The 14,157-nt window shown below is 42.7% G+C and overlaps 2 long non-coding RNA genes across 13 annotated transcripts in view; one reads left to right on the top strand and one right to left on the bottom strand.

Annotated features, from left to right (window-relative positions):
- The window catches only part of LOC144315662 (uncharacterized), a 330,188-nt gene that overhangs the window by 58,657 nt on the left and 257,374 nt on the right, over window positions 1–14,157 (bottom strand). For 7 of the 8 annotated variants that reach the window (XR_013381394.1, XR_013381390.1, XR_013381396.1 and 4 more), the window contains one exon: window positions 1,755–1,870. This is a non-coding gene — a long non-coding RNA (uncharacterized LOC144315662). Of the gene's footprint in view, window positions 1–1,754; window positions 1,871–4,526; window positions 5,003–5,539; window positions 5,637–14,157 lie in introns of all 8 variants that reach the window. The other variant, XR_013381395.1, reaches the window with a different exon arrangement.
- LOC144315664 (uncharacterized) overlaps window positions 1–14,157 on the top strand; it is a 39,443-nt gene that overhangs the window by 9,594 nt on the left and 15,692 nt on the right. For 2 of the 5 annotated variants that reach the window (XR_013381398.1, XR_013381399.1), the window contains 2 exons: window positions 9,106–9,328; window positions 11,387–13,200. The exons of 1 other annotated variant lie outside the window; for it this stretch is intronic. This is a non-coding gene — a long non-coding RNA (uncharacterized LOC144315664). Of the gene's footprint in view, window positions 1–1,332; window positions 1,880–9,105; window positions 9,329–11,386; window positions 13,201–14,157 lie in introns of those variants that run through there. 2 more of the 5 variants (XR_013381400.1, XR_013381402.1) reach the window with 2 other exon arrangements.

Below are 14,157 nucleotides of genomic sequence, written 5' to 3'. Positions count from 1 at the left end.
CAGCCTGGCCTGTAAGGCCCTGAACAGCCCTTAGCTGTCTTTCCAAACTGTCACTCTGCTTCCAGAAAACTGGGCAATCTATTGTTCCCCACAGGGGCCAGGCACATCCTCCCCTCCACACAGGCCCCTGTGCTGTCCGGTCTCTTGCCATGCCAGTCTTGAGTTTCCACCTGCTAAGTTCCACCATTTCCTCAAAGTCTATCCCACATGGCACCTTAATGAAGTCTAGAATAGCCTCTTTCAATCACAGGTCATCTTTTCTTTCTTTGAAATAAATATTCAATAGGAAGTTACAATTATGGAGTGCCCACACAGGTCCTACACTGTGCTGATTTCATATCCATGATCTTAGTTAATCCCCATAGTAACTCTATGGTTAGGAACTACTGTTTCTCCATATTTAAGATAATGAAACAGAGGCCCAGAGAAATCAAGGAATTTGCCCACAATAAGGCAGCCAGTAAATTCCAGAGCTCTGAGTTTGGCCCAGCTCTCTGCCTTCAGTGCCCATGCCTACCACCATCACATTCCAGGGTTTATTGAGCCCATCTCTGAGCCCTAGAGCACTTCTCCTGTTGACATAGGTATGTTCCTCTTAGTGTGGAGGCTCACTGTGATCTTGTCTTCATCCCCCTCCCTTAATTATAAACTCCTGTATAATCAAGAAGAGATTATCTCTTCCCCAACTTTGTCTTCCCAGCACATAGAAAGTGCCAAGTAACCCTCCAAATCTACCACCACCTTTTTCCCTCTGATGCCGGTCTATTTCCCATGAACTCCACATCCTGAGCCTGTTTTCTCATAGCCTAGTCTGTTCACATGTTTCAACTAACAGTTCTCTCTGCAGGCTCTCCCAAGTACCATGCTCCTTCCCCACATTCTCCTTACTTGTGCTGTGCCATTTATATTCTTCATACTCAGTTGCTTCTGCCTTTCCAAATTTTCTCCAAACTCCAAAACTCTACTCCAAGCCCACCTTCTCAGAGAACTCCTTCCTAACCCTCACAGCCACAACTGGCCTCTCCATTCCCTGACCCACTAACACGTAAGTAGATGGTTCTCCAGTTCCTTCACTAGTTGATATTTAGTAACTCCCATCATGAGCTGAGGGCCATACTAGGCATTATGAGGACACAAGAAAAGTATGCCACATGTGTCGCACCCAACTTCTAAAGTTCAAACACTAGGGAGACCCATGTGAAAGTTGCCCATGTGAAAAGTTAACAAAAATGCCCAATCACTTGGTCAAATGGGCAGTTCAGATAAAAACCTGCACCAAATGTATGCTAGGTATGAGTTCAGAGGAGGGTGAGAACATTGTGCATTCTGCAGGTTCAGCTGGAGGCTATCTGCAGGAGGAGGAGCCTAGAGATTGAGTCTACTCCAGGCAAGTAGCAAGAAAAGACAGCATGCTCTAGGCAGGCAAGAATACAATTGTTTGGTGAGTATGTGAAACAGGCAATGAGGAGCCAGGCATGATGGGAGGGAAAATTAGACTGTCAACAGGACAGGGAAAATGGAAGTGCTGGAGGTACCTATGCAAGCCCTGTTCCCACATGGAAAGTCTCTTACTCAACCTCTCATCCTACAGATAAGGAATGGAGGCCAAAGATGAGCAACATGGTTGAGGTATGTTGAAGCTGAAATAGAAATCAGGTCCAGAGACTTCATGGACTGTGCAACTAAGCAGGAAAATCTTTGGAACTGAACAATACCACAGCTCCTTGGACTAGATCACTAACATGGAGTCTTACCTGAGAAATAGCACATCTTAGTATGAGCACAGGGCTTAAGGACTAGCAGTTTGCCGACAGCCTGGTAGCTCCCTTGGCCAGGTCATTTTAACTTCTTGGAGCTTGAGTTTCTTCATCTATGTGAAAAGCACAATAAAATTTAAGATTATAGCTACATTCAAGGATCCTGGTAGAATTTCATGTGATGGTGCTTTTCTAGAGCTTAGCATAGTGTGAGCACATAAGAAATTCTCAGTATAAATGACCTTTTATATGAAACATGGGGGTGATAATGCCTCTCCCAAGGAGATATACAGTCTATGCAGTTAAATAACGAAGAAACCAAAACCAAGAGTTTGGGGGACCAAGAGTCTATTCTAACTTAGATCTATAGTGGCAGCATAGAGCCTGCCTGCCAGCCACAAATTTGTAACTCCTATACTATCTAGCCCAGGGCACAATCCATCGTAGATATTTAATAAAGGTTTCTGAACTGAATGGATTTAAATTGGATCAAATTTAATTGGATCCTTTGTTTAAAATTTAAAAGTCTGCCTCTGAGAAGTGGCTGAATGGAGTACTTTTTAGTTTTGGAGATTGTTAATTCCAGCAATCAGACTCGACCAACCTGTCTTTCCTTCATATTGATAATTCCCAACAGAATGCCCCACTACGTTTTCCCTCCTCCACTGCTCAGAGAGTTGATTGAACATGAAATCCACAGTTGTGGTTGGGGTTTGCTGGGATATATCGCTGGCGATTACAAGGTTATGTTTTCTATACCACTCTTGTCACATGCCCTCAATGTACCAAATATGGTAGGTTGATACTCAGACCCATTTCCACCCTGCTTTGCCTTCATCTCTAACACAGGGGGTGAAAAACTGGAAACTGTAGGGCCCAGAACCCTTGGCCAGATACAGGCTATTAGTGAGTGGTGCTCACTGGAGACTAGAAGGCAGGAGGGAGGGGGAAGCTATTCTCCTTCTGGCTCTAGCAACAACAAGGGATTTCAGGCGATTTGAAGGCTCTGGCAGTATCATTGGTGGTTTGACCAGCAGGGTGTGAGCTCCTTGTTCCTGCTGGCAGCAGAGGGCAGTGATTCCAATGGCAGCAATATCTGCCTCTCATGGAGCTCCAGGTATATCAGAGCACCAGTGCATGCTTTTATGCCCTGGGTAAAACCATGCTACCATGTTTCTCTTCTCATCATTCGAGCATGGGTGTAACCAACTGCCTATATTAAACCCTCTTCTGCTTGACATAGAGTTTTCTGTGTTTTCCTCACTGGATACCGACTGATCAAGACCACTGAAAACTTTCTCAGCATATTATAAATTATAAAAATGAATTTTCAGTAAACAATGATTGATAATGACAAAACAGTTTAGCACCTTTAAGAACAGGGCCTTTCTAACAGTAGGCTTCACAGAGAACATCTTGAAAGGCAGAAGGGCTTCCTTCCAACTGATACATAATGGAGGAAATTTTCACCCATGGGCCCTTCCCCACATGCTTGAACAACCAGAAGAAAACCAGCCTTCTCTGAAAATGATGCAAATGGCTAGCAGTGAAATGTATGGCCAAAAGTGAAGAAGGGATGATGAACTGCTGTCACCCTGGCGGAGATGGAAAGGGGGAGAACAAGGAAGTTCCTTTGGCCACTGAGATAACTCCTGCCAGCACTCACACAGTCAGTGCAGGGACTGCCTCCTCCACCTTAGCACTAGCAGGGCTCCAAGGCAAGTAGTAGCCTCTGGGAGGGGAGGTGGGACTCTGTTCCTGAGCCAGGCTAACCTTGAGGCTGACACTCAAGCAGAACATCAGTGCTCACCTCGAGGCAGTGTCCAGACCAATTCCTGTGCAATACTTGTAAAGAACATTTCTCTACTCAGTCAGAGAGCTGCCATGCCAGGCCTCTGCCTCCTTAGCAAAGCAGGATGACACTATGCTCTGGAGGTACCTCTAAGGTAAAACTGCAGATCATAGCAAGATTCACAGCTTTGAAACAATGTGTGCCTTGAAGTTATTGCTATTTGCTTTGTTTTGTGGTTAGAGGGAAAAAATAACAACAACAAAAAAATCCAAACCTTTAAGAAATCTAATTATATGTTTGAGTTATAGACTGGTTTTTAACAACAACAAAAAAAAATTAACAAAAAAGGGGGCTCATTAAGAGTCTTTTGTCTCCAAAACAAGTGTGTTTTCCTAAGCCATAGAGCAAGCAAATTCTAATTGCTGGCTTCATTATACAGAAAAGTCTAAGTGTAACAATCAGAAGCCTTATTACACATACATAATTGAGTTTCATTGCAACTTATGAAAACATAAACTCTCTTAAACACACTTGCAGAAAATGTCGCATCATCAAATCAACACTTTTATTATACAAAAGTAATTGTGTTTAAAGACACCAAACATATGTTACTTATACAAAAAAATGAGTTGTACTATGATTCAGAAGTCTAAATCTTGAATCTGAGAGCAATGTTTTGTTTGCAAATGCACGGCAAAAAAAGGAGGGTGCAAATTACAAACTTTACTAATGAGATGTACGAGAACTTGTTCTGGAAATATTCAGGAAATTCTGAACTCTCAAATGCCCTATTCTGACCAATCTTCCATGAGCATACTTCCTTCTGTACCTGGCTCCTACTAAATCTGTTCCTCATGCTGCATCTTCACATTTTTCCTTCTGGGTTGAGTTCCTTCTACGGGTCTACCTCTGGATCATCTGTATTCTCCTGCCCTACCACAGATAGTCCCTTTGCCTTGGAGCTCCACCATTCTCACCTGTCACAGCCATCCCTCGCTAATTTTTGCCCTCGCTACTTCCTACACTCCTGTGTCTGGGCTGATGGAGCTTCTGGAGAATGCCATCCTGCTTGCCCACCAGGAACTGGTGGGCTCCAAGTCCGGCTGCTCTGCGCAGTCTGTTCTGCAGCCCTTTTGCTTCTGCAAATCCTTTCTTCTCCTTGGTGCTGACTACATAATTGTAGTCCCATAAATGGGGGCCCGGTGCAAAATGAAGATGCAGGTATCCTTGTTCAAACAACAAAGAAAAAGCCTTCTTCTTGCTTCCATATCTCTTTATTTGCTATTTAATGTTGTGCTCCCTCCAGTGCAAGGACACTAGCTGGCAGGCCAGTGCTGACTCTTGCAGATGCTTGGGCCTTGTTCACATCTCAATGCAGGCGTGTATCTGACTTCAACTCCTGCCTCAGGCTGAGGCACATGAGAACAGGGGAGCAGAAAGCAGAGGACCTGTCCTGGGAGGTAGAACCACACGTGAGCTAGGCTCCAAGTCCCTAGTACATTCCCTATTTTCTCACTGAACTCAGTTAAAGGACACAATTCAAAGATAAAAGTATTAAAATTTCGAGATGGAAAGCACAGAACATTAAAACCCAACTGTGAGGTCCTGTGTGACTGCACTGGGCACCAACTTCTTGAGCTAACCCTTCCCAGCTCTTCCCCATCATTCTCATAGCTGAGGGTTCCTATCCCACACCTCCCTTCCTGGCCCCCCTGCCCTTCCTGACCAGCCAGCTGTAGAAGAGCTGACCCACACTTCACAGGTAAAGTCAGCAACCATCCCAGGTCCTTCTGCTCTTGTCCAACCTGCCTCTGTCCTTGTCTCAAGCCAAATACCTCCATTCCTTCTCTGGCAGAACAAAACATTTAGGGCTCATCTGAAGACAGACCCTGCCGTGCAGGGGCTGGGGCATATCTCTTCCTACTGCCTCCTTCCTCGGTGTCCTACTCCTTCCCCAATATGCTGCTAAGAGCTTCACCAAGTCTCTTACCTGGGCCCCCCAACACAGCAGTAGAGGGTGTGATCATTTTATCTTCATTTTTATTTGAGGCTTAGGAGTTTAGAGTAACTTGCTCAAGATTATGCAGCTACAAGGAAGCAAAACCAGAATTTCAGCCCAGATTCCAAACCCTAATAGCACTTAGCCACCATGCCTTATTTCTGGCATTCTCCAAATATTCTTTCTACTGGCTTCTTCCACCCAAAGACATATATATATATAGTTTCATGATCCAGCTTAGTTCAAATGTCCATTCTGTCTTCCCTTTATGACTATACTTCTCCATATCTTAGCATATGCTCCCTGCTGGTGCTTTCTCCCTCCACACAGTCCTCTCCTGAAGAAGTCTGTACCTGGTTTGGGCAGTTAGGGATTTTCTGAAGTTGTTTGTCAGAGCTTTTCCTCCTTGGCCTCTCTCCAGCCTAAAACACTGGTGTCTACCTGTTTCTCAGCATTCTCCCATTCCTGCCTTGCCTAGGTCTCATTCTGCCCCATAGCTCAGGCCACACCCAGAGTGGTGGTGTCTCCAGGCTACACCCTGTCTGCTCTTGGTCTGTCATCTTCCAGGGTGACTTCCAACTATGTAGAGGCATTTCTTAGATGTCACACACATGCATAATCCCACACTTGTGAGAAAGTAGGAACAATCACTGTCTACTCTAAGTGAGAAATAAATCAGACACTTTATACTTGTCTCCTGGAATCCTCACCAGCTCTTGAAAGTGATGAGAAATCTGGAGTTATGAACTCTGGGCCCTCTTTAGAGTTGTCCTGCTGAGTGGTCAAAGCCAAGATTCCAGTCAGCCTGCCAGACTCCCAGCTCATCTTCCACACTGCCCAAGTGCCATCGTCCCTGGGATGTGTCAGTCAAATTTCACATACTGATTTCTGACTTTCTCACATTATATCCTAGATACCTGAAAGTTAAAATATCAAGATCTCACTTAAGTGGACATTTTCCCCTTGGATTTTCTATCTTGGTTAATGGGATAGATATTTGATCTTGTTATTCCATTTCCTATTTCAAAATCCCTTAGAGGCCCTCTAATTCCCTCAGAATAAAGTTGGAAATTTTTCTTCAGGGCCTACAAAGCCCTCCACAACCTGGCCCTCAACTACCTGTATGCTCTTCTTTATCCATGTCTGTTGAAAGCATTCAGATGCACCCATCTGCTTGCAGCATCCCAGTGCAATCTGTCATTTGTCCAGGCTTTCACTTGACAGATAATTATTTATCTGTATGCCAGGCCATTGTGTGCCAGGCTCAGTTCTGGGTACCTTGGGCTATGCCAGTGAACAAAACAGCAGAGATCTCTCTATATTTGAGCTTATAATCTAGTGCAGGACAGCAAACAACAAATGATAAATCATAGTAAACTCTACAGTACATAAAGAAGAGGGTAAGTAATATAGGAAAAAAATAGAAAATGACATAGGATAAAAGGAAAACAAGAGCTTTTATGGTTTAGAATTAAACAGTATGCTCAGGGTGAGCCCCAAGGGAAGGCAACATCTAAGTACAGAATGACAGACTTGAGGGAGACAGCCATGCTGACATCTGAAAGAAGAGTGTCCTGGGTAAAAGAAACAGATAGTGCAAAAGTCCTCAGGGAGAGAGAGCCCCAAAGATCCTCTAGGAGGGTTGGAGCAGAGTCAACAAAAGGGGAAAATAATAGTATTATTAGAGATTAGAAGACTTAAGGAGACCAACTCATGTAAGGTCTTGAACACTGGGAGGGCTTTGAGTTTACTCTGAGTGAAATAGGGAAACCATAGAAGACTTACTGATGTAACTGATATCGTAAAAATACCACTCTGGGCACAAGGATGAAGGCAAGGACAAAATCAGGGAGCCAGAAGACTCTTCCAAGGAACCAAGCAAGAGATGACAGTGGATCAAACAAGGGTGTAACAGTGAAGGTGGTAAGAGACAGTCTCAACATCAGCACATAATGTCTCCTTAGTCAAGAATATTTTTCTCCCCCAATACATCCAGGTGGTAGACTCACCTGACCTTCAAAATTATCCTTATCTCTTGGAATCCTTCTCAAATCTGTTATCCTTGGTTAAATTCAGAATTTCTTCTCTTTGCTGTCTCTCTGAACTCCAATAATACTACAGGCATTTCATTATTATAGCACATATCTGTCTCTGTCAAAATTATTGATGCTATTGTCTGTCTCCTCACCAGACTGTGGGTGCCTTGAGGCCATGCTGTCTTATACTTCTTTGTATGTTCAGGATGCAGTTTTTATAAATGCTCAATAAAAGTTGGTGATTGAATAAATGACATAAATGTAAAAAGTAAGCTATAGTCTCTCTTGACCCAGTCACCAAATCCAAGTCTTTGGAAATTCAGGCACTGGTCAGAAGTAAACAAATGCTCGGCAGTAATAATCCACATAAGAGCCCTGCCATGTGGGGCTGCTAAGACCAAGATAGCAACCCACCACCCTTTCCACAACTATTGAGTTAAGGAAAATCAGAAGGGTTGGCAATTGATGTGCCAATTAACTGGATAGGAAGAGGAATGTGTTCGGATCACCTCCTATTCACCTTATTGGTTACAGGAAGGATCTCTCACCCTAAGTAGTATGAGATGGCCAAATACATGACACCTTAAACTGGACAGAAGAGATTAACTATAGTTCATTAATCATGTACACTGCAGGTGGAGAGGGATAGCATAGCACATGCCACACAGGGCTTGCCCTCAGGGCACAAGTGGGGGTTATAGGAGGCAAGCTCTGTAGTGATGAGGGTAAAGTGACTCCCAGTTTCTAAGAGTGGATGTAATTGGCTTCTTTGAATAATTTCATGGGCTAGCCATCAGGCGAAAAATCTGGTGGAGTATACTAGTCCTTCTGATAAGTGAACTAGCCAGCTGGAAAGTCTTTTTCATTGAATTGGGGACACAGCTGGGGAGGAACAAGGGAACTCATGGATAGGCCTTTGGGGCCCTGTGAGGCTTAAGGATGTCAAGGCAGCATTTAATATTGCATGCTAATTTCAAAACATGGAAGTAAAGAAAATGCTCAGTCTAGGACTGAAAAGTGAAGGATACAGGAGGAGACAAAATGAGGGATGGTTGGCAACTTGAGAACAGTATTGGAATAAGGGATCATCACTGATTTGTTGGATCCAGAATATGACTAATAGCAAAAGATAATCTATTAGCAACACAGATCATGACCTGGGCCAGAATTCTAGGTCTAGATGAATGAGTTCATTCTAAAACAAACTAGAGAGACAATTCAGGCTTTGCATAGACTCCCAGCCTTAGTCTGAAACTTCATGCAAAACTGAGCTGAGCTAAATGGCGGTGGGGTAAATGTATGGACCCAACTGAATGGCTGACACAGGGTCTTCTGGAGAAAACCTATTATGCATTTTTAAAACCGCATTCAGAGCAACATTCTTAGAATCCTTAGAACTCCCACCCTGATACACTCATATCAATGCTTCCCCATTTCCTGAACAATAAACTCCAAATTGGTAAATGCCCTATAAAAGCCAACTCTACTGACTCATCCTTACGCTTTATTTCTCTCTTACAGAATAATCCTTTGTCAAGTCTCTCCATCTCTATGAAAGCTTCCCAAAGAAATAAGGCTAACATTAATGACTCTTGCGGTAATTAATCTCCAGTTATAAGAAATACTTACAGGGTACCTACTAAATGCCAATACTATGCTAAGAGTTGAGGATACAAAGCAATACAAAACAAACTCTTGCCTTCAAGGGGTATACACCTAGTTGAGGAGAAAGGCACATTCTTAGGTAAGAACAATACAAGGTAATATATGCTAGGTTGAAACAACTAACACAGGATGAATGGTGGGAAGTGGAAAGAAGAGGAGGTCACTGAACTAATCTGGGGAGAGGGGCAGAGATCTATGTTTTGCCTGTCTTGTCTCATTATATATGGTATAAAAGCAGGGGTAACATCTATTTTTTTACAGCCAGAACCTAACATTGTGTCTTGGATTGCTGATTGATTGCACATTTGACTGATATATTGATGTTTGCTTGCTCCTTTGGAATCTCTCAGATATGCCTATTTCTGTTCTCTAATCATATCAGTAACTTTCAAATTAACTCATCTTAAAGGGTCTCAGCACCCTTGGGAAATTTAGTATTACTAACTTAATATCCTACCTTCTCATGTTGGGAGGTAGGTATTATTACTGCCATAATTAAAACTGTATTAATTAGATCTTTTCAGTCACCTGGATTTCAGCAGACTCCAACACTGGGGGTTGGATAGTTATCTGTGCTGTGAGATATGAAAGGTATGAGAAAGGTGTCTCTGACCCCAACATATCACACTCAGCTGGAATTCAATATGGCTAACACTGGAAATCAATCCCATTAGATAACAAAACTCTTTCCCATGCAGGAATTGTTTTTGGAATGTGAATGCTTCTGGTACGGTCAATAAGTATTTGCGGGCTTGGGGTTTTGTTTATCTTTTTAAAGGCTTCTCCTGTGTACCAGATGTTGTGTTGGGCATCATGGGGATAAAACATTGATCAAACACAGCCTCTTCCTTTAAGTATATCACTATCTGGTTTGTTGGAGGAGGTCTGCAGTTATCCAGCCCTGCAATGGATACTTACAAGGCAGCTGTACATCGTTAAGTGACAATTATGAAGTAACTGTGGAAAGAGGACTTGGTTAGGAAGATCTGGGATCTAGTCTATTTTGTCATTTAAGGCACCGTGTGACCTTGGATATCACATGCTTCCAATAATTTGCCCTGAATCAGACATCTTGTGTTCCCATCGAGTGATCTCTAGCTGGAGAAGTTCAGAATACTTTAATGGTGTCAGAAGAGACAGAGCCCAGAGCCCAGTACAGTGCCTGATCCACAGTCAGCACCAAATCTTAGTTAACAACTGTGTCCTAACCCAGTCCCAGAAGGATTTGAGATGACTATCTTCCAAAACAGAGTAGGCAAAGGAACAAAGGTGAGCTGGAGTGGCTAGGAAAACTTCAAAGAGAAGGAAGACTCTAAGATGGACTTTAAGGAGAAGGTAGCATTTAGAAGGAGTGGAATGGGCAGGACACAGCAGATGGGTTAAGAGCCATGAGGAAAAACCAGCATGTTAAACTCATGTGAGTGATCTTTATCAGACATAATTCCTTATGTGACAGTTTTAGATACCTTTTGGGGACACCAGGATATGATAATTTCCTTGTTTGCCTGTTCTAGGCAGAGAGGTGGAAAGTTTGCTCTGGAAGTACAGCAAGGCATGGAACCTGGCGACCTTGAACCCATGTCCCAGTGTAGCTTTGTAGCTCATTGGTTCCTTCTATGTGTGACAGGTCCACTCAAGTCTGTGAGATCTCTTGGGACTCCATGAAAATATCAACTATAGCCCTTGCCATTGCACTCAGATCTTTGGTGTTTTCTTTTTTATTGTCTGTTATTTTCAAGCAGGAATATATGCTGGAGGAGAGAGATAATGTTTCAGAAGCATCTCCTCTATTGACATCTTACTTATGATACCTCATATTATTCTTGTTGAAATTCTGAGGGGGAAGCATTAGGCTGCCTATTTTACAGATGAGAAAAATTAAGCTCCATGAGGTTAAATAACTCTCTCAAGGCCCCAGCTAGGAAGTGGCCAAACCAGGATTTCGAGCCCTATAGGTAGAGGCAGGAGCAAGGTAAGGTAAATTTAGTACCCAAGATATAAAATTTCAGGAAACTCTCACTCTCAGGTTCTGACCCCTGTACCTGTAAGACCCTGAGAGTGAGTGCCTTCCTTCACTCTAATCCTGGCCCTCCCTGCAAAGCTGTCTGAGTTAAAACCCATGCTCTTTCTCTTACAGGACAGATACATTCTCTACCACCAGCTTTTCAACAATAATATCAGCCCCTTAGGGGCCCATAGAGAGTAATTATTCCCAGGCAAACCTTGGCCTAGGGATCTTAGCTCCTAACCACATGCTAACTAACCATAATCCCAGATGATGCTGAGACAAGACGGAGCAGGAAAATGAAGATGGATAAATCAATGTCAGCCAGAACTGTTCCTAGAGGTGCCACGTAACACTCACATATCAAGAGACACTTGGATATGATGTAGCCCCTGCCGGACCTAAAAGGAATGCTCTCAATATATCAAATTTCAGAGATTTAGACACTTGCAAGAGAAGTTGTGCATGCCTGTGACCCATGGAAATCCCAGTTCCTTTATCTTGTCCAGATGCTACACATAGCATTCCCTTGGGAAAACCACCCTACTGGGGCAGGAAATTTAAAAGTCTAAGGGCAGAATGGTCACTGGGCCCTAGCCCAGACCCAGCCCAGAAACAGACAAAGCTGTTGCACACAGAGGGCCTCACTCCCTTCCCATTCTTCATGCATTTGGGACAAAGAGAGACTCATGTGCCAAATGGCAAGCTGCAGATATTAGGTTGGACAGCAGGGCCATAAAGCTCCCACAGAAGGGGAACATTAAAGAGGCAGTGTAAATCCCTTGATGGCAGCACTAAGTCTCTGTCAACACTGGCATCAGTTTGTGCAAAACACACGGAGAATCAAGATGCTCATTGTGGTTATGTTCAGAGCTTCTGTAGAAAAAGAAAGTAAAAGTAAAGTCTAAGAAATGCCTTTACTCTGATTACTATACATGCTCACCTGGTCTCAACCCATTTCCCTTCCATACAATTCTGTCCTCCAATCCTTTTCATTCCAAATCACCCACTCATGGTACCTTCTCCCACTCTATTCCATTCCCATCCATCTCTCCTCTGTCTATCCTATATCCTATCCTGATTACAACTGTTTTGTTCAATTTCATCCCATATTTCACAATTCAACTCAGCCTGAAACTATATATCCTAACCAAGCTAGCCCATCTAATATACAACAATATTTTTAGTAATCTTCCTGAGCTAGTGTGCTCATTATGGAAAAAGATACAAATAGGGAGAAATTGGGACTCCACTTACATGGACTCCAAATCTGCCTACCATGTTCAAATACCCTAAATTATTGAGTAAGGTCAATATGTGAAGGAATTCCAGTGGTTCAATTCTCAGCCTTCTTAATTGGACATTTTTATCAGCATATAAGCCGGAGACATGGAAAGGGGAAAGAGAATGGAGCTAATGTTTGCTAACTACAACCCAACTGCTATGAACTAGAACTAGTGCAGAATTTGATCTTATCCAAACTATAACCTTAAAAGATGTTATTATCCCCACTTTATAAATAACTGAGATTCAAAGTTAAAAAAAAAATCTTTCTCAAGTTACACAGCTAGAAAGTGCTTTTAGATCCAATCAGACTGGCCACACAGGACTCATGATCTTTCCAGAGCTTCTCTCTTGTGTAGTTGATGACATGGCACTAGTGGCACTAGTAGTGATAGAACTAGCAATGGCCTAATCCAAAATTGTCTCCCCTTGGGTGTGAATGACATAAGCATGGAACAAATACAGAGGCTGAGATATACAGTTTATGAAATAGCAACACACATATCTAGCTTATATGAAAAGCAACATTGCCCATCCTAATCATCCTAGGTTTCTCTTCCTTCATGTATCATTTCCCTCCTCTAACTTGTATGTAAGCTTCAAGAAGGAAAGCACTTTGCTTTGTTCACTGGTACATACCCAGCTCCTAAAGAGTGCCTGGCATCCAGTTGTGTTCACATATTACTATTTGTCGAATGAATGAATAAATGAATGGTATAAACACATTTCTAAAGAAAGTTCTTTATATTTGAACAATAAGCAAAAAGTGAGATCTAATAGAGAAATTGTTTTACACAAATGTAAGTTGGGAAATATATGACTTCATTCAATTTTTTTTTTTTGACTTCATTCAATTTAAACTGTTAAAGCATAAATATGCTAAAATAGCAGAGACAAACACAACCCAACTAAACTGCTGAGTGGAAATCACTAGCATTCTCCAGGACAAGGAAAGACTGGAGGGTGTTCAGGGAGAGTGCTCAGGCTGCCAAGAAGACTCTGGAGGTCAGAACTTGTACCAAAATATCTGCAGACCTGCCATGTGGGAAGGGTCATAGGCACATTGGGTAGAATTCCAAAAGCAGAACAAGGACCTCTGGGTAGAAATTACATAGAGTCATTTTATATTTCAATACAGGGATGCCAAATTCACCATTTTGAAATGTTCAAAAATGGAATTGGTTAATTCTCCCTGGAAACCTTTTTGCATCCTGGGAAATGCTGAAACAGAGGCTGGATATTGGTTGTCCTGGTTATAGTTCAGTCATTAGATGAAGATTGGATTAAATGAACTCCCAACTCTGAAATTTGGTGATTCTATGTTTCTCCTGGCCTTGCTTATCTGGACATTCCTAGAAGCATCTAGTAGAATACCCTAATGAAGCTTATCCCTGACATCAAAGTCCACTATCTTGGCCACTTCATTCTCTCTCCTGCTGTCTACAATCATAATCCCCTATTAAACCTTCCCACAACTCTCCTGCAGACTCCTGCTCTAGATGCCGCCTCCTCCTCCTCCATTCCCTTTGCCTCCTCCCTTCCACATCCCCATCACCTATGCATGTCCTGAGTCTGGTCCCCCCAGAGCTCGCTCTATGCTGCATGCCCACTAATTATTT

The sequence above is a fragment of the Canis aureus genome, chromosome 6, assembly GCF_053574225.1.
Source record: "Canis aureus isolate CA01 chromosome 6, VMU_Caureus_v.1.0, whole genome shotgun sequence".
Classification (NCBI taxonomy): Eukaryota; Metazoa; Chordata; class Mammalia; order Carnivora; family Canidae; genus Canis; species Canis aureus.
The sequence above is the reverse complement of the archived record's forward strand: the minus strand, read 5'-3'. Positions and strand labels throughout refer to the sequence as shown.